The sequence below is a fragment of the Thunnus thynnus genome, chromosome 3 (assembly GCF_963924715.1).
Source record: "Thunnus thynnus chromosome 3, fThuThy2.1, whole genome shotgun sequence".
Taxonomy (NCBI): Eukaryota; Metazoa; Chordata; class Actinopteri; order Scombriformes; family Scombridae; genus Thunnus; species Thunnus thynnus.
The window spans coordinates 24,492,244-24,514,004 of NC_089519.1; the positions used below are offsets into that span (position 1 = coordinate 24,492,244).

Sequence of the window (21,761 nt, forward strand, 5' to 3'; positions counted from 1 at the left end):
AGTTCAAAATGTGCCTGTTCGGAATAGGCTGATTGCTTGTTATTTTTGGAGAACCACATATATATGTATCTATTGACAATCCCCCCCTCCCTTCTCAATACAAGTATTTCAATGCTAATGTTTCCTTTTTCAGTTCAGGTTTTATTATCAATGCCAAATTTGATTTTCTGTTACTGTTCTGGACCCATACAATCGCAGCAGCATGCTTTGATAATTTTGTGTATAGAGAACAGTCCAGAGTTGATCCATCACAAAAGCTTCTCCCAAGAGGACACTAACATCCTTTTGCCAGAGGTGCACAATCACCACAAGTGAATATATGGCACCATAGATTAAATCAGCCTGGGAGAGAACACCTACACTTACAATGTTACTGCAGTCCTAGGAGATCCATTGTCCCATGTAAGAAATGGTTCAGTGATATTAGGTGAAGAGCCTAACACAACTGGAATAGTGGACCACAGGGACAATTTGGCAACCAGTCCCTGACAGCTATAAAAGATGTGGCTTGCCTCCACAGTTTTTGCTCTGCACATTGTGGCACATACTGATGGCTCTGTGTTGGGCTGGAAATCATTCACACCACTGCCACATGTGTATACAGTATAGCTACAATGAAAACTACAATAACTTATTTTTCATGTTTGAAGTATTTATATAAAATAGTTAGGGTTGATTAAAACAGAATTAACAATGGGTGTCAGGATTTTAAACACAATTAGTTCACATATACATTTTTTAAAGCCACAAAGATAACATAGGTAATTGCACTATGTGCCTGTTGACAGAGTATGATGATATTATAAGGCACATTCTAATAAAGGGCTTGATAAAATACTACACAGACATTTTGAAAACAATTGTAAGTAGATTCATGTAAACACTACAGGGTTTTTCCTGCCTATCTAAATCAAAGGCCTTTGTATTACTGGCTGCCGCCTTGTTGTAAATTCTAGCATGTGATGTTGACGGAACGAAAAAGGCAGAACTCAACTGCGAGGGCAGTGTAGCACCTGGACAGTTTACAGCACACCTGCTAGAGTTATCTTTTAGTTCATCTTCAAAAAAGACAGCAGTTGCAAGCATGTTTTGATTTAATGACTAAATAATTACCTTTGTGAGATGAATGTCAAGTATATAGTGAACTTCCTACGCCATCACGTTAGCAGAGTGGCTCCAGTAACAAAGGAGACCAGCTGACCAACATACACTGCAGCACTTACACAACTTAAACCAACTCTGATGCGAAGAAAATAACTTCAGTGCTCAGTCTGTTTCACAACACCCTGCGGCCACTCAGAGATGCTGCTCTCCACTGCTAGAAATGTAACGTTAATACTAACACAGCAGAGCACTCTGCCTCCCCCTGATTTCGTTTTTCTTATACAGGCAGGAGACTGTAAGATGCTTTCAAATTAATTCATGTAGTTAACTTTTTAAATTAAAAGGCTGAAGACAATTTATCTTATCTGACAGTTATGTTTCATATTGTATTTCAGTGGACTAAGGACACCGGTGAATGGTTTGGTGCACAGTATACTGGAGCAAGAGACTGAAGTAGTGCCCACCCCCCCATTCCTATTAATTCAATCAAGAATCAGTTTTGAATCGAGAATTGATTCTAAGTCAAATTGGCACCTGTGACGACCCTTCCGCTCCACTAGGTGCTCCTGCGTTCCGTTTGCTGGTTTCTGGGGCAGGGCGGAGGCTCGTCATCGCCATCATGAGCCACACCTGGGCCCGGTGTGGTCGTGACTATAAAGCTTGGCTTCTACAGATTTTCTTTCTCCTCCTTCATCTCGCCTCTTCCATTCCAAGCGCGGCACGGCACGGCTGTTTTGTTTTTTGTTTGCCGACACGCACACACACATATCCACACATGCCTACGTTACTGATTACTGACTTCCACGTTTTTGCCGTTCTCATTTATTATTTTGGTAAATAAACACTTATCCTAAGTTGCAAAACTCGTCTGATCTCCCATATTTTGTTGCAGCCTATGAACTGGGCTGTGACATATGGGGGCTTGTTTAATCATTGTTGACCCGGGGTTGGCGTGACATCGGAGATCAGCTGTAGTGTAGTAAGCTGTGCGCCTCGTTTTATGAATGAGTTGTGCAATCTGTTGTTGGGAGCCATTGACGAGTGTGGTAAGTTGTTTGTTTTGGAATAATGTTAAGTGCTGTAGCGAGTTGCTGATTTGGCTGAGGTTTTTGCTTGTGTTGCCAGGCTGGTTATGCTGGTGAGTTCTGTCGGTTCTGTGCGCGGCCGTAGTAAATCACCATTGTTCTGTTCCTTGTTAGGCTTAAGAGCGGGTTCCCTTTGGAATTCGTTTGGGGGTTGTTAGTGTGGTGGGAACGTGGCTGGAGCAGTTGTCTCGGGAGCACATCCGCAGCTGCGGGGAGTCACCATTTTTATGGTTGCTTTACCGGGCTGTCGGGCTGAAGTGCGTAAATACCCACCACAAGCACCTGAAGACTAGGGAGGAGCTTAGTTAGACTCTGGTTAGGCAGTTAGGAGGATGGGGCTGCGGTGATGTTTTGGCTGTGTGAGCTCACTGGGCTGCATGTAGGAGTTATAGCTTGGACCTGAACCTCCTTGTAACTTGATCGAGTATGTTAATGGGTTCCGGCATCGGCTGTATGCGGCTGGGGAAATGGCTAAGGAGAGGTTAGTCTCTTCACAGGAGAAGATGAAGCGTCTTTATGACTGTAAAACTGAGCAGCATCAGTTTAGTCCAGGTGATCAAGTCCTTGCTTTGCTGCCAATTGTTACTTCTCCTTTTCAGGCTAAGTTCAGTGGACCATTTGTAGTTTTGCGCCAGGTTTCAGATCTGAATTACCTGTTGTCAACACCAGGGCGTAGGAAATCCACTCAACTTTGTCATGTGAACTTTCTGAAACCATACTATGCTCGTGCGTCACAGGTGGCATCTGATGGTGAGGAGCAGAAGGAGCCTGTTAAGTCAGTTTCAGTGGCTGCAGCAGTGGCAAGTTCTGTTTTCTCCTCTGTGCAGGAGGATGATGGGGTTACACCACCTGATGAGAGCTTGTTACATGGCCGGTTGAGAAATTCTGAAACACTGAAAAATCTGGAGTCTGTGTTTGGGCACTTGTCTGAGGGGAAGCGTGCTGAGCTGTCTGTTCTCATCAATGATTATCTGTGTTTGTTTAATGATACACCAGGCCGTACACACTTGATAGAACATGACATCGATGTAGGTGGGGCGCAGCCGATTCGTCAGCGTTTCTACCGAATGTCTGAAGAAAAGCGGAAGGTGATGGACGCGGAGATAAAATATATGCTTGAGAACGGTATCACAGAACCCTCATCTTCGAGCTGGGCGTCACCTTGTTGGTTGATAAGTCTGATAACAGCCCTAGATTCTGTACCGACTATCGTAAAGTAAATGGGGTTACTAAACCAGACGCTTATCCACTGCCACGCATTGAGGATTATGTGGATCAGGTCGGCTCAGCTCGGTATGTCAGTAAATTTGATTTACTGAAGGGCTACTGGCAAGTACCTCTGTCCAAAAGAGCCAGGGAAATTTCATCTTTCATTACTCCTTCTGGTCTGTTCTCTTACACTGTTATGAGTTTTGGGTTACGCAACGCGCCGGCGACCTTTCAGCGCCTGATGAACATGGTTGTGTCTGGGCTGGATGGATGTGCTCTGTACCTGGATGACGTGGTGATTTACAGTGACACATGGGGGGATGCAAGCGTGACAGTTAATTTAGCAAATTGTGAGTTTGCTAGGGCCACTGTCACGTATCTTGGTAAGGTAGTTGGGCAGGGGACTGTGCGTCCGGTGCAGGCAAAAGTGACTGCAATCCAGAAGTATCCAGTGCCAGCAACTAAGAAGCAACTGCAGCGGTTTCTGGGTCTTGTGGATACCACAGTTTTTGTAGAAACTTTTCAAAGGTCGTAGCTCCTTTTTTCACTTAAGCTCACATGACACTCTAAAGGTGCGCACACAAACTGTGTATGTCGCACCATGCAGATTCTCCAGCTTTGCCACCTTTGTCTCGAAAAAATCCAGGGAAAACCTCACCTTTATAAATCGCTTGAGGCACATTACAAACATTTCATACTGTGTTATAGTTACACTTCCTATGAATGTATTTTACTTGGGGTGTTGCTGAAATCATGTGATCTCTACCAAGTGATCAGCTTCATATTTTGATTGTTAACTGAAATTTTTTGATTTTTTTAAATTTAAATTGCCTTTCTTTGCTCCCATCAAATCTCATTCCTGTTTTTTATATTAGTGAATACTTTAAGGGTAAAAATGCTCAAGTCATCCTTCTTGCGCCGTTCTCTCAGTCTGAATGTTTTTTCCCCACACGCCACGTCCCTGAAGTGAACACCACTTCAGGGACACACAATGCACTTAAAAGGCCCCAGCATGTGTTGTATTGTCTGTTTATTTACCTGTGTGTGTGTGTGTGTGTGTGTGTGTGTGTGTGTGTGTGTGTGTGTTTTTATTGTTACTAACACAAAAAACCTGTTTTCTTATGCCTTTTTCATGAACAAATGAAAATTTCAAGACCAATTATCTCTAGGATTTCAATGATCAATAGGTTGTGAATGTAAGCCTGGCTTGATGAAGAGGGGTCAGCACACTACGCACCTGTGGGACTAGAAGCACTTTGTAGACCTAGTTTCTGCACTCATGCCTGTCGGATCAGTAAGTGCTTTGTATGTTATGGGAGGCCTTGCCCTCCCCTGTGGACATATTTATGTCAAGTGCTCGCTATTCTTCTTATTTCTGCTCTGTATTTTACCAAAACATCTTAAGAGTCATGAACTGGGCCAGCTATTGTTGTTCCCTTCACCTCCTTTTAGGAAACTGTAGTTATATTAATAACCTATTGTTTCTTTTCACTCAGTACAGAAGCTACAACATATCATGCTGTGGAGCATAAAATAATTCTCCCTCTGGGTTTCATTACCTGTGACCCTCAAGAGGTCCTCTAGAATACAAAGTACAAGGGTTGTGATACAGTGGCTAGCCTGTGTATTCCTGAGAATATAGAGACCTATTGAAGAAACAATGTCCCTGTGCAACATCGTTAGAGTCTGAGGGAGGGTGATAGATAACCAGTGGATCTCCATGTGTTTCGTCTTCTGGAATGTTTTCCTCAGACTGAACCTGGTCTCAACCCACTCAAGACCATTTCCAAACTTACCACTGGGACTGACAGGATAGTAGAGAATTTCCCTGTGAGGTTCATCCACATCTGGTTCTTTCTTAATCACAACCTCAGGCACTCCCCTACCAGAGGCTCTTGTGTAGCTGTGATGTAGAATGATGTAAACTGTACAATGGACCTAATCCAATGTTTTTCCACTGGGTTTACAAATCCATATTGGGAGTCCCTTAACTGTATCCAACTCTGGCTGACCTGATGAAGTGGTAACAAGACTGTGAGCCATTATAGTCCCATTCACTGGACAGGGTTTGGAGGAACACCTTTATGTCCTCCGGAAACTTAGCCCACCATTTCATTCACTTCAAGCTCATTCACAAGGCTTATATAATATGCCTTTGAAATGCTTCCAAACCTGCAATGTAAGAACTGTGGGGACAGTGTCACATATGTTTTGAAACGGTCTGCGTGTTTCCAGATTTTGGACACAGGTAGCCTCTGTCCTATCCACTGTTGTAAACACTACAATAATACCCTCACCAACCCTGTTTCTTCTTAATGACAATTCCAAAGTGCAGCTATCGGTCCCCCAGCGCAGACTCCTTCTAGCCTGTGTTACAGTGGCAAAGAAATCTGTTCTTCAGCTGTGGTAGTCTCCCACACTTTCACTTTTTAGCACATGGTTAAATAATGCTGTATATATTGTTATTCATGAAAAATCCTGTGCCAGGTTACGGGGAGCACACACCCATACCATAAGGTATAATCATGGTCAGACATAAACAATTCAATTAGCCTTAGCCTTGATGTGACTATATCTTTCTTTTCTAATTCATGTATATGTATTTCTATGGTTTTATAAGTAACCTGTACCAATACCAATTTTGTATCATTGCCTGTCTTTGTTCCTCTTTTGCTCAATAAAAAATGTTCACAAAGAAATAATAATAATATCCATTCAATCTGTCCAATAGTGGAGTCTATCCAGTGAAGAGTGCCAACTAGACTCTACTCAGTTAGCAAGCTACTATAATTGCAGTAGGCTATAACATAATGAATTTGGGACAAGTCCTCCAAATAAATTACAAAATGTGCCATCAGTCCATGCACTCCAGAATGATACATAAAAGCATTTTCTGATCCGACGCCTCTATCAGCAGTAATTGGGAGGACAACGTTATTTGTCTATGCTTTTCAAAACCATTACAAATCAATGTGGCTCAGGAGGTAGAGCAGGTTGTCCACTAATTGGAAGATTGGCGGTTCGATTCCTGGCTCCTCCAGTCCACATGTCGAAGTGTCCTTGGGCATGTCGAAGTGTCCTTGGGCAAGATACTGAACCCCAAATTGCTCCTGATGGCTGTGCCATCAATGTGTGAATGTGTGTGAATGGTTAGTTTCCTCTGATGGGCAGGTTGAGACCTTGCATAGTAGCCCCTGTACCCGTTCAGCGGATGAATGTGTGTGTGAATAGGTGAATGTGGCTCGTAGTGTAGAAGCGCTTTGAGTGGTTGGAAGACTAGAAATGTGCTATACAAGTACAGTCCATTTACCATTTACCATCTACTACACTATGATTAAGGTCTGATTAGGTTTAGGCACAAAAAACACTTGGTTACATTCAGGAAAAGATCATGGTTTGGGTTAAAGGTGCAGTGTGCAGGATTTAGTGGCATTTCACGATGAGGTTGCAGATTGCAACCAACTGAATACCCCTCGCCTCACCCTCTCCACCCTCCCCATTCTCCCTCTACTCATGAAAAATGTGAAAGGCCCTCTCTAAAGCCACTGTTTAATTGGTCCATTCTGGGCTACTGTAGAAACATGGCAGTGCAATATGGTGGGCTCTGTGGAAGAAGACCTTCTCCCTATGTAGATATAAAAGGGCTCATCCCAAGGTAACAAAAACACAACAATTCTTAGTGTCAGGTGATTATACACTAATTAAAACATACTTATGAATATTATATTGAATTTCTGCCAAGTCTGTTCTGCAACATGCTACTAAATTCTACACACTGCACCTTTAAAGTAAGTACTCTGTTAAGGTTAGAGAAACATAGTGGTTAGGGTTAAATTACCAATTCCTTTAGGCTTTCGCCGTCATGGTTACAATAATAACTGTTTATATTTAGGGAACAGTCATGGTCCCCCTTATTGATTCTTATTAATAATTTTTAATGACTTAAAGCTCCAGATTTACCTACAAAATAGGTGCCGAATTAAACAGTGGCTCCTAGCATTACTTTATTATTGAAATATCATCTATTTTGCTTTTCTTACACGTACAAACGAGACCTATTTTAATTTATTAAAAAAAATTTTTATTTTTTTGAGGGACTTCAACATGAGCATTGTTAAGTTCAGAGGTTCAGAGGCTGTTTAGTTGGGGCGTGCTTTCAACACCTTCACCGTATACACCCCCAGCATTTCAGAGCAGAGAATACTGCTTATTTTTCCATGATTCTGAAACCTAACTTTATATATTTGGCAGTTTTTTTAATCATTCAAATTTGGCTCTGTGGTTAATAACACATTTTGTTGTGGTGTGAAAAACAAGAACACATATTTATTATTGCTTTACACAGACTTTAAGGACTTATCAGAAGCCAAAACACTACAAAGTGGTTTGTAACACTTGCAGAAAGGATTTTACAACTCTAGAAAGCTATCACAGTGGCAAATATTTTATCTTTCATCATGACGATCATGAGGTTAACAGTCGAATACTGCATACACATTACCAAGTAATCCACCAGGAATGTGCGCTTGCATTGCACAGACTCACTGCATAAACTCACTGTCCCTTTTCAAATTAATGCGAGGGCTGCATTTTTTCACGCACTGCCGGACACACCACCAGTGGAAATACTGACTATGGAAAGGAAGATTCATTTCAGTGTAGGACATGTGAGATTACAAGAGAAACAGTCATCAAATTTCACTATCTACTTATGCATTATTATTTTTCAGAGCACAGTTGGGCTATGACTCCAAGACAGTAGTAGAGTACACTCAGAAAAATATGACTGGGTCACAAAGGTGCTTGTGTTGCCTGCAGGTTGAGGTTTCCTAATGGAGCATAAGTCTGCTGGGGAATGAGTGAATTACTAGGTGATGGTGTGATGGCAGCGCTATGGAGGCCATTCTGTGTTGGTGTGGCCATGGGGACCTCTATGGAGGATAATCACATTTAAGGTTTTGTAGCATTTCCCATGTCACTGGTAGAGGGGCCAGATGACAATAAATCATTTTACTCAACCATCCTCAACTCAAAGGAATCTCAAAAATGAGAGTCTGTCACATGGACCGACACCTGGATGAATTTACAAATGAGACCAGAACATACTTGACATGAAACAAGTGAAATGAAATGCGAATTGAGTAAAAAGCAGCGACGGTTTGTCAGTGTCTTGTCCTCTTTCACCCCTTCACCTCTTGAAGTGTTCCCTGTTATACCTGTCACGCATCCAAGCAGAAAATAGAGGAACTAAGAAGAAGTCTCTCAAGAGAGCAACGGTCAGCAATGTTGGCTTCACCATGAAATGTCATTCCTGCCGCAAAAGAGGATGACAAGTCTATAATTAGGTGTGAGACTTTTCAACAATTGTACCACCGTCTATCATCAAACTTTTGTCACTTATTCAATTCAAAGTCAAGGTCAAGGTATATCACACCTGAAGGTAAGAATTGTAGGGCAGCAATTACGATTATGTTCATTATCAATTAAACTGACAATTATATTTGTTTACTCTATAAAAATGTAAAAAATTACAGAAAACACCCACTGCTATCTCACAGAGCTCGAGGTGATGTCTTCATATGCCTGTTTTGTTCGACCAACAGTCTGATGGTGATTAAAACACTCAACATAAATACAACAAAAAAAAGCACATTTCATTCCATGGTAATAAGGTCCAGTAAGATATAGTGCATGACAGACTGTAACTGAGCATTGTGAATGCTGCAGATACAAAAGCATTTTTGAATCTTTTGAGTCTGTATTTTGGAGCAGGCCAGATGGGAGCAGCTGAAATTCACAGTTCAACGACTGGGAACAGATTTTGAAGAATAGAATGATTCATAGCAACTGAGATGTGAGAAGTGTAGATAGACTAAGCGGAGGCTCCCAAATAAGGGGACTAACAATCTGATTTAGAGTATTTCTGTTTTTGATGGACAAGTTTTCCAATCCATGAGGCAATAGAAAAAACTCCTTGCTTGCCCTTTTTCTCCTCCAGCTACCTCCACCTTACAATCCCATGAAACTCCATGGCCAGCTAAATATAGTGCCCTCCAGCATGTCACAGGTATACCTTCCCTTTATACCTCCCAATGGGCAGCCTCACTTGGTGTCTCACTAGCGCAACCAGCTCCAGTCAATGCAAAGATGAGGCAGCCCGACTCTGAGTTTTAGATCTAAGTTCAGGATCAATGAGCTGCTTCACAGAGAGTGAGTTCCACCACCCGGGGGACTCTGTGATCTGATCCACACATACCGCTACATTTCATCAGCAGTCAATCACTCCTGTTCAAACATTCAGTGACACACATGACCGATCCATGACCCCATGGAAACAATGACGGATGCTGAGTTCAACAACTCTTTTTGTGTCTCCCCTGATTAACATTAGAATAAATTAACACAGTTTTATGAACATAATTAGTGAGGCAATTGTTAATACTGTCACCTGGAAACTAAATTGATCATGTGATGTGATGCAGCAGGATCTTTCTGATTGCTTTCAAAAGGTAAGAATAATTAACTGATCACGTATGTTCACCAGGGTTTAAGTTAGCCGGCTAATGCCAGCTTTTTGCCGTTATCACGTGTAGTTGTCCAACAGATGAAAATATCAATGGCCAAAATGTTGGGTGGGAAATATACCAATTACCAAATAAATAATAAATTCATTAATAACATATTAAACAGCCTAATATTGTGTATAGTATGTTGCCAAGACAACTTAAATATAAAACTTATATTATGCAAAACTTTGTTCTTCCACCACTGTTAAGACATGAAAAGATTCTCTGAGTGTTTGGTCATGTGACTAAGCATGGATTCAAAAGCCAGCACACTCCAGCAACAGCCCTGCACTTTGGCTCAACAGCAGTTAACACAACTCCAAAAAGTCTTACTGTTTTCTCTCAGGTAACCTTACATCTAGCACTGGCACAATTAAACAAACGGATCAGCCTGGATCTCCACAGTTAAATAAAGTGTTATTGATCATCATTTTTAGTTTCCTTTAGATACCTGATACTTTGATAATGTACATAATTACAATACTGTGCTCTGTGCCTAACTGTCATATAATTAATTAATGTTCAATCCTAGCATCTTTTTAGGATAATATTCACAGTAAATAAAAATATAGATTAAATTATTTTTAACCCAAAAATTGTAGTTAGCAGTACTTTTTTTCAGTGTCTGAAGGTCCTCCTATCAGGTAGCATACAGCTCTAACAAAGCACTTGGTGCTGCTCGTTAAGCTTATTGCTTTGAGCACACTACTAATAACTGTAGTAGTATCGACTCAGATTTTCTCTAATCTAGTCTATGGGGACAGGACAGTAAGAGAGCAATGTTCAGAGACATCAGTAAGAAAAATAACTTGAAACAATTAAAAGTCAGGGTGACAAAAATAGGATTTTGAAAAGTGTTTCCCACCATCCAAAGACTAAAACTGCACCACAGAAGTTCAAAAATATTCTCTGAACTAAAACTGGATCTAATTGCATTGCAGTTCCTTGTTTAGCTTTGATATAATGTATGATTCAAGCCTATTATCTTCCATTTTCCCTTAAGTGTTGCTTAAAAGACACACATTTGCAAAAAATTGTACTATATTGGACAAAAGTAGTTTGTGCCTACAGAACATAACCCTAGTGGCAAATATTGTATTTCTTTTACACTCAGCATGCAGATCACTCCTCTACATCACCCTCTGTGATGTCCATACTTGTTTCTATTATATGCCTAACTGACGCTTTATGGCAGAACAAGCCCTCTACTGAGCTGTAATTTTTCAATAGGTGTCAGGCTGACTTTTATTATGCAATATGATGTTTAAAAAATTGCATTTCCTTAAGCATGAGCAGAAAATGTATTTGTGTCATGTAAGCCAAGAGCATTTGGATCTGTGTGCATGTGTTGCAATGCTTGTAAATTGAAACAGGGAGTTAAGGAGTCCTGCAGTTGTGTGCTCATGCACAAATGAAGAAGATTAGCAAGAGGACAAAAGGACAAGACAGACACAGCACATGTTATGCTCTCAATCTTGCTCTTTTAACCCCTCGTGGTCACCATAACAAAGAATGTCAGCGGGAAAAATGAAGTTGAAAGAGAAAAAAAACAAGAAGCCATAGGAGATGATTTTGGAAGTAAAAATGTGTTTCCACCTGAGGGGAAACAATGAGTTTGTTTTCAGTCAGGAGAGAGTGCCACATTGTCATGGACTCCCTTTCCTTGTGCCTCTCCATTCCTCTTGGTCACACACAGAAGAACTAGTCTGTTTCTAGAGGGCAAGAAATCCTATTACTTTGGAAACCACCTCGGTGGCACCAAATGATAGTCCAGCTGGGTGCTTGATTGCTCTGACAACTGGCACTGATACAGATGCAGCCAGTCATTCTACTGTATGTGTCGTTGAAACTTTTCCTTTAGGGCTGGAGACTGTGTGTCTGCACTACCTCATGCAGTTTCTATCATGCAGTTATGGCTTCTACCAAAGCACTGATATTAAAAAAGTAGCTGTGCACAGGGAAGAAATTGGGACATATCCAATGTGCACAGTCTATAGGCGAATCCAGCGGCTGATTTATGTGTTGCGCTCTCAACCACTGTTGTCATTACTGTGGTGGCAGAGTGGAACTGAACACATTTACACTGACAGTGGAAGCAAAGATGTTTGGGTTAATCACGGTCGGCAATCCCACTTCAACAAATGAAGATAACATAACATGAAAATAACATTAATGCACAGCTTCTTTCTTCTGTGCATGAAAGTGCTATGTAGAATAGCTAATTAAACCCAGCAGAAATTACTTACTAGCGTAAGATTTAAATCATCAAACTACATGATTCTTCCATTGTAATCAGAGATAATGCATTATTTAATAAAAATCAGACACACAATACTGTAAAAACAGAATTTTGGACAGTAAAAATTAGTATAAGAGAAATCAAGCTAGCAAGAGATATGCAGCGTGGAACAAAGGCTTGTGGCTTTTACTTTTTGTTTTTGTCCAAAGACTTGTTTGTTGTTGGAGCAGCTAATAACAGCACAGCCAGAAAATTATGCTTTGTCATGTGTTGGAACTGGACTAAATTTTGTTGAAATGTTTGTATTTTGTATTTGATGACTATATTTTCAACAACTAACCAGTTTTACAGCATCTTAGACAAAGAAAGCCTGATTTTGATGTTTATAAAGAATATACGTTTCAACTCAGATGAAACATAAATATGTTATATCGTTGAGCAGAATGTTAGTGATGTAATTAAATACAAGAAGCTAATGTAAAAAAAGATTTAAATTATTTATAAAGGATTTCATTAATCTTTCAGAATTTAGCAGCAAAGTAAAGCACATTTGTTATAATCACATCTCTCTAATGGATAACAATATCTAAGATAATAAGAATAGAATAATTACTTCTGAATAAAGGCAAAGGTTATCTGTAAAGTTACCTTTTATAATGGGTGCAAACTCAAGCTGCTCTCCTCAAATTATAGACGAGTCAAATCACAGGAGCACCTCAAAAGAGTAATAGCTTGGACTGCTCACATCTATCCTTCTATGTCCTCTCCAACTTTTTTTCCCATTACCAATGTCTCCTACCACTGATATCTATTTCTCTCCTTCTGCTTCTCCACCCCTCCCTCCTTTTTCACCTTGTCTCATCCCTTGTTCTATCCTTGCTTTCTTTCAGGGCAACATTGTGCAGGTCTAGCTCAGCCAGACTCAGCCTCAGACTATGAGGCCACCTTGACAAAGTGCATCTGCCTATTTCCTAATGACTCCTCTGCCACAGGGAGACTCCAGGGGAGAAAAGATGAGAGGAGAAGAGGAAGTGGAGTGGAAGCACTTGTAAGTTTGTTACATTTAACAGTGGATTTGGAGTATTTACAGTTGTTTTTATATCCCACTAAGTATGAATGATCTGGTTCATAGAGGGCCACTGTGTATTGAATCTGGAGAAATACTGTTAGATACTGTAACATTTTTTGCCCTTTTCAAACTCTCTTGTATTGTACATCTTTCCCAATTTTTTTCTCATGTAGGAATAAGACTACACTTGAAATTAATATTATTTTATTAAGTTATTAAGTTAATAGAGGCACCACCTCCATTGATTAATTAATTGATAATTAATTAATTGATTGATTACGAGGAAAAACAATTAAATCAAATTAATCTTATAGTTTTATATCTGAAAGTCACAAACTACCAAGGATTAGGGATGAATAGGGAAACACTAATCATATGTAGTACACACAATTAAAATGAATGGATGGATGAATGAATGGGTAAATTTAATTAACAAGTTACTGCTGACCGAATTAATGAATTAGTGAATTAAAAGGAGTCAAAAACGCAATGAGGGTCAAGACTCTAACTACAGCCAATAAAAATTCAATATTTGAATTGCTCTTGCATCAACGCTGAGACAGAAGCATGGAAGATGGTTTTCCTACTGTTGCCTTGGTGATGAAGGGCTGAATATGAGGAACTTTCCGGAAAGCGCCGAGCAAGGAGAAGCAGACTCAGTGATCCTCGGGTCGCCAGAGTAACAGCCAGATGAGGACCGTTGCAGTTGAGCCGTGTAGTGGACGCCCAGAACAGGGGGATGTCTCAGTCTCAGTACATTCAGTGGCAGGCTGCGAGTGAGTTGGATGCATGGAGCTCTAAACTAATCAGAAGAGTCCTTGGAAAAGTCTTTAAAAAGTTTAACTACACAATAAAAATAGGAGATTACAAAAATAATAGATTATTCAAATGTCAAACGGCATGGCTTGGCTTGTGGCTTCGGCATCTTTGCAGTCTTTTTTGCTTCTTAGTTGAGTCTCTTTCTGGAGCTCTCAGCTCTCAGTCATAGAAAACAACGCCTGAAATGCCAGTAGGACCGAGAGGAACACAGAAGAAGCAGCTAAGGGCATGAGCGAAAAAGAAGAGAGCAGTTCAAGAGTTGTAAAACTTCTTATACCTAGGAGGTGTGTTTTCTCTTTTGAGGGACCGCATTGATTACTAATTAATTCCTTTGTGTGGAGAGAAAACTTTAAAGGGGAATTATTTTATACTTATCAGATATCTGGAAATTACACGCTTGCAAATTCACTCGTTCTGTCATCAATGTAATCAACACATCATGAAACAGTGAGAACACTTAGAAATTGTAATATTGATTAACCACATAAAATACAGAATCAAATCAATAAACTTTAATTTTCTAATCTGTAATTAAATCTATTAAGAAAACATTATCCTAGCATAGCTAAATAATACACGTACACTAGTTAATATCAAATAAATCAAAGGCAATAATATGTGTGACTTTTAATTAACAAATTTTGAAGCAGAGTTTGAATTTCTATAATATCAATCTAATTAATAGTTCTAAAACACAGTAAAAATAAACATTGATTAGATAAGTCTAGATAGATATTTTTACACATTTTCAGTGGCATTTGACCAATTCAGACACTTATTATATAAAAAGAGGGGAGGAGAGTAACTCAAAGGAATGCAGCTTCTTCCAAAATTTACACCGTAAGAGATAGAAGCTAGCAGAAGGAGGAAGAGTGGTCCATCCAGGTTTGGAAAGTCTGTTTCTATCAGAAAAGAATAACAAAGTCTGTAATTTCCAACACTGTCCATTTTCTCTCTGTGACTTGTGGTGAGAAGGCTGAGTTTTTAGTCTTGTCCAATGTTTCCTTGACATCTTTATGCCTTTAGGTCAGAGGTCATTGGGTCTATGTGTGTGTGCTCCTGCACGTACACAGACAGACTGTTAGGCCAGAAGGAATCACAATGTTTTTGAAAGAATTAAACTTTTCTTCTTATACTACTGGGTTTTTTATCCTACATTCAGTAGCCCCTTTTACATAGCATGCCTAAGGCGGGAATGTTGCACTGTTATTCTGCCTCGCCGTTCTCTATAAAAGGTGCAAACACAGAATGGGGGGTCATTGTTGTTCCACCATTAAGCCGGCAGCAGAGGTAGTTGCATTGCCGACCAAACAACCAAACAACCAAACAAAGCTGCCATATGCCAGCTTTGTTTGGTTCAGTGTAAAAAAGCAAAGCCGGCAAAATGACAGGTCTTCTCTATGGCAATATTGTTGGATCTCTGTGTAAAAGGGGGCTACTAACTCTTTATCTCTGCCTCACACACACACACACACACACACACACACACACACACACACACACACACACACATAACCATGATGTGTCAATGAAAGTAAGTAACTGAACAGCACTATTCAATAGCATTCACCCATCAGTCCTTTTACCTACACAGTATACTACTCATTGTCCATCTACATATGGGGCGGAGCTGTCAAATCTAGACCTTTTCATGAACAGAGGCAGTTGGGATACCTAAGGCTGCATTTCATTCATTCAATCACATATTATAACATTGATCGAGAATGAAGATTGCCCCTAAGGAAGCCTTTCCTGCTCAATATCATGTGTACTTCCATCTGAGTCTCTCTAACATTTTGTCAATACTTCTCCAGTTCCTGCACTTTGTTAGAAGGCCTCTCTCCAGGCAATCTTTATGAAGATCAATTAGGCACCAGGACACAGAATGGCAACTGTCACATGCAGTGAATCCTGACAGGTCTGTTAAAGAGGCTGTGTGGTTGGTGGTCTTATCATGATGGAGCCCAGTAACAGGCTAGGTCCATTAATTTCCCCTCGGCTGGTTTTAATTATTTAGGAGCCTCTTACGGAATAATGTAAATGCACACATACACACACAGACACACACATACCCTCTGCCTCAAATCCACAGCAGCTGGAAAATTATTTTCCCAATTAAATTGTTGTTTGCTGAGTAAACACATCCCAGTGCACCAAAGCCAAAGAGTTCCTCCTCAGCGTCGTTTGATATGCAAACTGGCCACCAATCTCCAATTTGCTACCACTGTAATTGTAAACATTAGCTGAGAGGAGTTTACATATGGTAACACCCCTGATCCTTCCAGCTGCCATGAGTCTCATCAAGCTCATATTAAATCAATCTCTCTGCTCAGCTGTCTTTAATGGAGCCTGTAATACATTTCAATGGCTTTGTCTCTTTGCCATTGTTTCTTGCGTGGTCTACCTCTGTATCGTTTTATCATATTATCTTTCAATCGTCTTTTGTAACAAGCACTTGATGCAAGGGTCCTGCAGTAGATATCACAGTACAGGTTTTGATTTACAAGTCACGGTCAAATTTCACCTGTTGATATCAACACCACAATGCAATCATGTATTATGGTGTATGATCAGGTTTCATCATGCTCTAATTATAATCCCCACAATCTTGTAACGGCAATTTATATTCTAGAGCAGCAACACTTAGTCGATCAACAGAAAATGAATTTGAAACTATTTCTTTAATTGAATAATTGTTTTAGTAATTTTTAATAATTGTATTCTTTCATTTACTTTCTGATACAGAATGATGGTGGGCTACACACATACTTATTGTACTGGACTTAAATCTAGGTAACTTATAATGTTATTTCTCATTACTAAATAGGAGACTATCAGCAACGGAAACCTGTACGAGCAAACTGAAGCAGCCTGTGCTAACCAATCACAGTTCTTGCACTCCCCTCATGGTATCTCTGTTTGCTGTCTTGGCCCCAACATGTAGTTGCATTTTTGAAGAGGTGCACATCAAAAATGCATGCAGCTGTAGTAGGTACAGTCATTAACACAGAAGTACAAATCCAGTTTTAGTCCTTACCTCATTCAACAAACGGTACCCTATGACAGCCACCTATCACACAGTGTAACACACTATTACACAGTAGGTTGGACACAGGTTCAGTTATTTCCCTGACTCTGATCATCAAAGAGACTCTGGCTCTGCAGAAATCCACAGGCCCCCTATCAAGGTGTGGTGGCCATCTTCTCTCCCTTTTTGTCTAGTTCCTGTCGACAAACTTTGATTTCTATTGAAATGTATTCACCTCGGTGCCGCTGATGAGCTGCACCTAACAGACATAGATCAAAGACTAACACACATTTGAAGCAGAAAGACTTCATCCACAATTGAGGATTAATCAGTGCAGATAGAGTGGTTCTACTTTTGTGTTTGCAAAGTGGCTGTAAAGACAGCATATTTCTATGTGAAAGGAACACTTCTCCAATAAATGTTCCCTTATAACATGTACGTTTGGGATATCTATGAAGTTCAAAACACAAGCCATTGTATATTTGAATTGCTGTTCCTAGGTTTACTGTACTTCTGCAATCCACCAACATGTTTTAACATCAGTGGACAGTGGAAGAACTACAGTAACCATTGAGCTGAAATAAGTTTCCCTCTGACTACCACAAGGAAACCAGTGGCTATTGCTGCTGAAAACCTCATTTTAATCAAACAAAATGACTTTTCAGAGTGTCACAGGAGAATTACATTGTTAAGTCAAAGTGTGCTTACAGTACGAGTCAAAAGTTTGGACACATCTTCTCATTCCCTTGAATAAGAAAAGAGTGTCCATGAATGACCACTGAGGAAATGCAACAAAATGAGGCAGTGTTATTTCACCAGGGCAGCAGCATTGCTATCTTAAACAACAGAGGGCTGATCCACTGAGAGTAAACAGTGTTAACAGTATAGACTCAAAATGACCAAAATGAGTGTTATTTTTTGTTGGATTCACAACACTGCACACCAGTGCAGTGGGACTACAGTGTAAAACTTAAAAAATCAATCGAATCAAACAACCAGTGGCTTCAGGAACACAAGAGCAGTTGACTACTGAGTATTTCTGTAGCCCAAACATACAGTGTATATATAATATAATAATGTAATGTAATCCCCTTCCCAACAGTACAAAAAGAAGCCATTTATGCTGTTGTTCTGTATTGTAATGTTACATACAATTCCTGTTGGTGCATTAGTGAAGCTAATAATAAACAGCCTTTCTGTTGCCAGTTTAAGAGGACAGGCATTTACACAAACCCACCTTCCAGTTTTACTGGATTACGCAGACCACCAGGAGACTGGACCGCTACATAATTAGCAGTGAAATTTTCCTTTCAGCGTTTAATCCTTTTAACTGATCAGACAAACTCACTCAACTAACTGTATTGTTCTGATTGGTATTTGAAAATTTAAATCATTAATTAAAAAGCCAGATTTGTGGCAGATTTAATAAAGAACAAATACCCAAGTACTGTTCTATCAACACTTAACTGGCAATGTGCATTTAGAATGTTTTGTTAAATATTAAAGATATAACAGCTCAGATGAAATGAGATTAATCTGAAACATGCTATAACCAGCAGTCTACACAGAGCCTCTCTTTTCCTAAATCGAACCCGGATGAAAATTTCATCTCTATTCATGTGTCTTCAAACACAAGCAGAAACCTGGGAGATGCCTATTTTTTTTTTCAATCAGGAATCAAAACAGATATTGGCAGTAGTATAAGTATACAGCACAGTATCACTACTTTTGGGGGTTTTAATTTATTTATTTCTCTTGCCAGCCTGGAGGTAACTGATTCATCCGATTCACAGAGAGCCTCAAAGTTTTAAAGAGGATAAAAGAGAAAATAAACACTTGCGTTTTCGTAAGGTATCATGTAATACTAGATACAGGGCAACTTCTTCCAAAGAAGACAGTTGCAGTAAAAATGAAATTATTGCTAACTATATCAAGCAGATGGTACCCCTATGGACCTGAGGGTTTTTTTTTTTTTTTTATTGTTTCAGTCATATCATTTTTCAATAGTCCCTGCCTACTGCAATCTGAAACAGCAAAACCCATTGTTGATAGTTGACAGAGATAATGTATCTAGACTTTTTTTCAATCAAAAGAAAGTGATGAGTTTGGGCTTCATTCAGGGCGCCTTAGGGACCCCTTCAAAGAAGAGAAGGGGGTCTCCGTCATCTTAATGGGGCTCAGGTCTGTGAAAAATATGAATAATGGGGCAAAAGATGAGGGACTATAGAGAGTTCAGGTCAGCCCATATATCATATGTCATCTAATTAACCTTAGCTGTCTGATTGTAGCTGTACAAGTGTTTCAATCATGGGTCTGCACCAGATCTGACTTAAAAGAATATACAGTACACAGCCTAAAAAGAAAAAAGGCTGATCAAGGTCAACAAAATGTTAATGCCAATATACTGTATTGTGTGTGAAAACTTTACATGTATATATTGAGCACTTGAGCTACTCATTTCTGCTTCTCACTGTGTCACTCTACAGCAACAGTATTGAGATAATGCTTTTTCACACACAGCAGCTGGATCAGGGTCTCCCACCACACACTGTGGGAGTGAGTTATTGTTCTCCTGGGAAATAAAGTCTAATTGATAATTACAAAGAGAGCAGATAGGACTAGAAATTGGCCCACTCATTCTTTACTACAGCATAAAATGTGCACAGAATGCTAAATACTATACCAATATTTATTCATATTGCAAAAGAAATGTCTAGTGTATCTACTGAAATTACACTTCAAATTGATGGCAGATGGAAAACAATACTGGCAATATTTGCAAAACTATTATTGCAAGAGCACTTGAGGAAGATATGAATTCTGCATGGTAATAAGGACTTATTGTACTGTGTACTAAGAATAATGGGCTTTTCAACCTGTGGGTGATTGAGTTTCCAGGTTCACTGATGTCTTCTTCCATGAAGTGGCTAGCTAGTTTCTTATGACAGTCTGCCGGCCACATCTTTTTTATTGATTGTTTGCAAGCAACCAGCTGCTGCACTTAAATGTGGCTGGCAAACTGCAGTGGTGGCGCTCAAAGAAATTCAAGTAACACAATATTATCAGGATATATGCCAAACATTCTTCTACTTCACATAATACTGAGGTGCAATGTTACTAAAAAAGCACAATACACTTTAAAACTAAACCTCCACAGGAAGCTTTATTAGAAGGAGCACTCGCCATTAAACAGCGCTTGATGATTTCCTCAAAATAACTGAATGATGATTAATTGAACATCTCCACATAATAAGATTGTTGTAATTCAACATCAAACTATAATTTGTTCTTTATAATCACCTGCACAAGACATGGCACTAATTAAGCCACCTTGTCAAAATAACTCCCATTGATAAGGGTGCCAATTTTTTTTCAATTTTTCCTTAATGAATTCAAGACCAGACCAGACCAGACAAGAAAGGTTTTCAGTTGAGCCAAACTGGTTGACAACAAGGTTGACAACAGTATCACCGAATATTCTGAGAGCCTAGAATTTTCTCTTGCCCTGATTTTATTGGAGACAAGTCTGAACAATTATGGCTATGAGGTTCTTATTTGTATATGGATCAGTGCAGCACCCATTCAAAACATGCCTGTTCGCAATGGGCCAATTGCTTTATTTATAACAGATGTTTAAATAAGTGCTCTACTAGCAAATAAATGTTCTTTTCTCATTTCAAGTAGGCTAAAATAATGTGCATCCTAAAATAAAGTTGATCAATCATATTTGGCCCTTAGCTCATTCCTATTTTCTGTGTCTTCAGTTCAGATTTGAGTGGATATGTTTGCTCAAAAGATTTGTGCTTTGTCTGTAGTGGCGCTTCACAATCCCCACGGTCTCATGACATATGAGACAAACTGGTTTTGAACTGCCCATAGAAGTATTTACTCCGTTTTATGCATGTAACTACAGTCATTGTGTATTGGGCTCTGAGCACTTCCAAAACACGGCTTGACCTATGCTAAACAATGTACCTGAACGCCTCCCGTGAAGTCATTCACTGCTGCTGATCTGCTTAACATGCCGCTGACGCAACGCTTTCTGTCTATACATGGGGTAAGAGTGTCCATTCTTGATTAAAAGCTCTGTTCTCACTGTCTACTTTTCTCTTTTGGGAGCACTTTTCTCTAACTCTTGTCACTCCTCGTCTCGTACCTGACATGCTGGAGTCAGTCGGCAGAGCCCTGCCCCTGCACAGAGCAGAGCGGCTCACTGATCACTGGTTTATTCAAAGTTTATTAATATTAAATGTATCACATGTGTAAATTGCACCAAATTCAACACTGCACTCCATTGGGTCCCCAGCCATACACCCATCAAATGTAGAGTTGATCGGATGAGCGGTTCTCAACATAAGCAAAGGACATACACACAAGGCAGACAGAGAGGGAGGGCTTGACACACAAAGAGAAATGCTGGTCTGCATGCTATATTTTGTCACCACTGAAATCCTGATTTGCGTATGATTATTTCAGTTCCTTTATCCTGTGGTTTACAAGCCCAGGTACTGAGTGAAATCATAATTAACAATGAGTGTTAGTAAGGTAGAAAACCCTCTGACTAGTGAAGTCAGGAGACATCATGTAAGGCAAAGGTGGAAGGACCACAATCCTTTAAGCAAGTAAATTATCAATGACACAA

The 21,761-nt window shown here is 39.7% G+C and overlaps 1 protein-coding gene across 2 annotated transcripts in view; it reads right to left on the minus strand.

The window, feature by feature from the left end:
• The window catches only part of inpp4b (inositol polyphosphate-4-phosphatase type II B), a 263,968-nt gene that overhangs the window by 194,832 nt on the left and 47,375 nt on the right, over positions 1-21,761 (minus strand). The window lies entirely within an intron of this gene.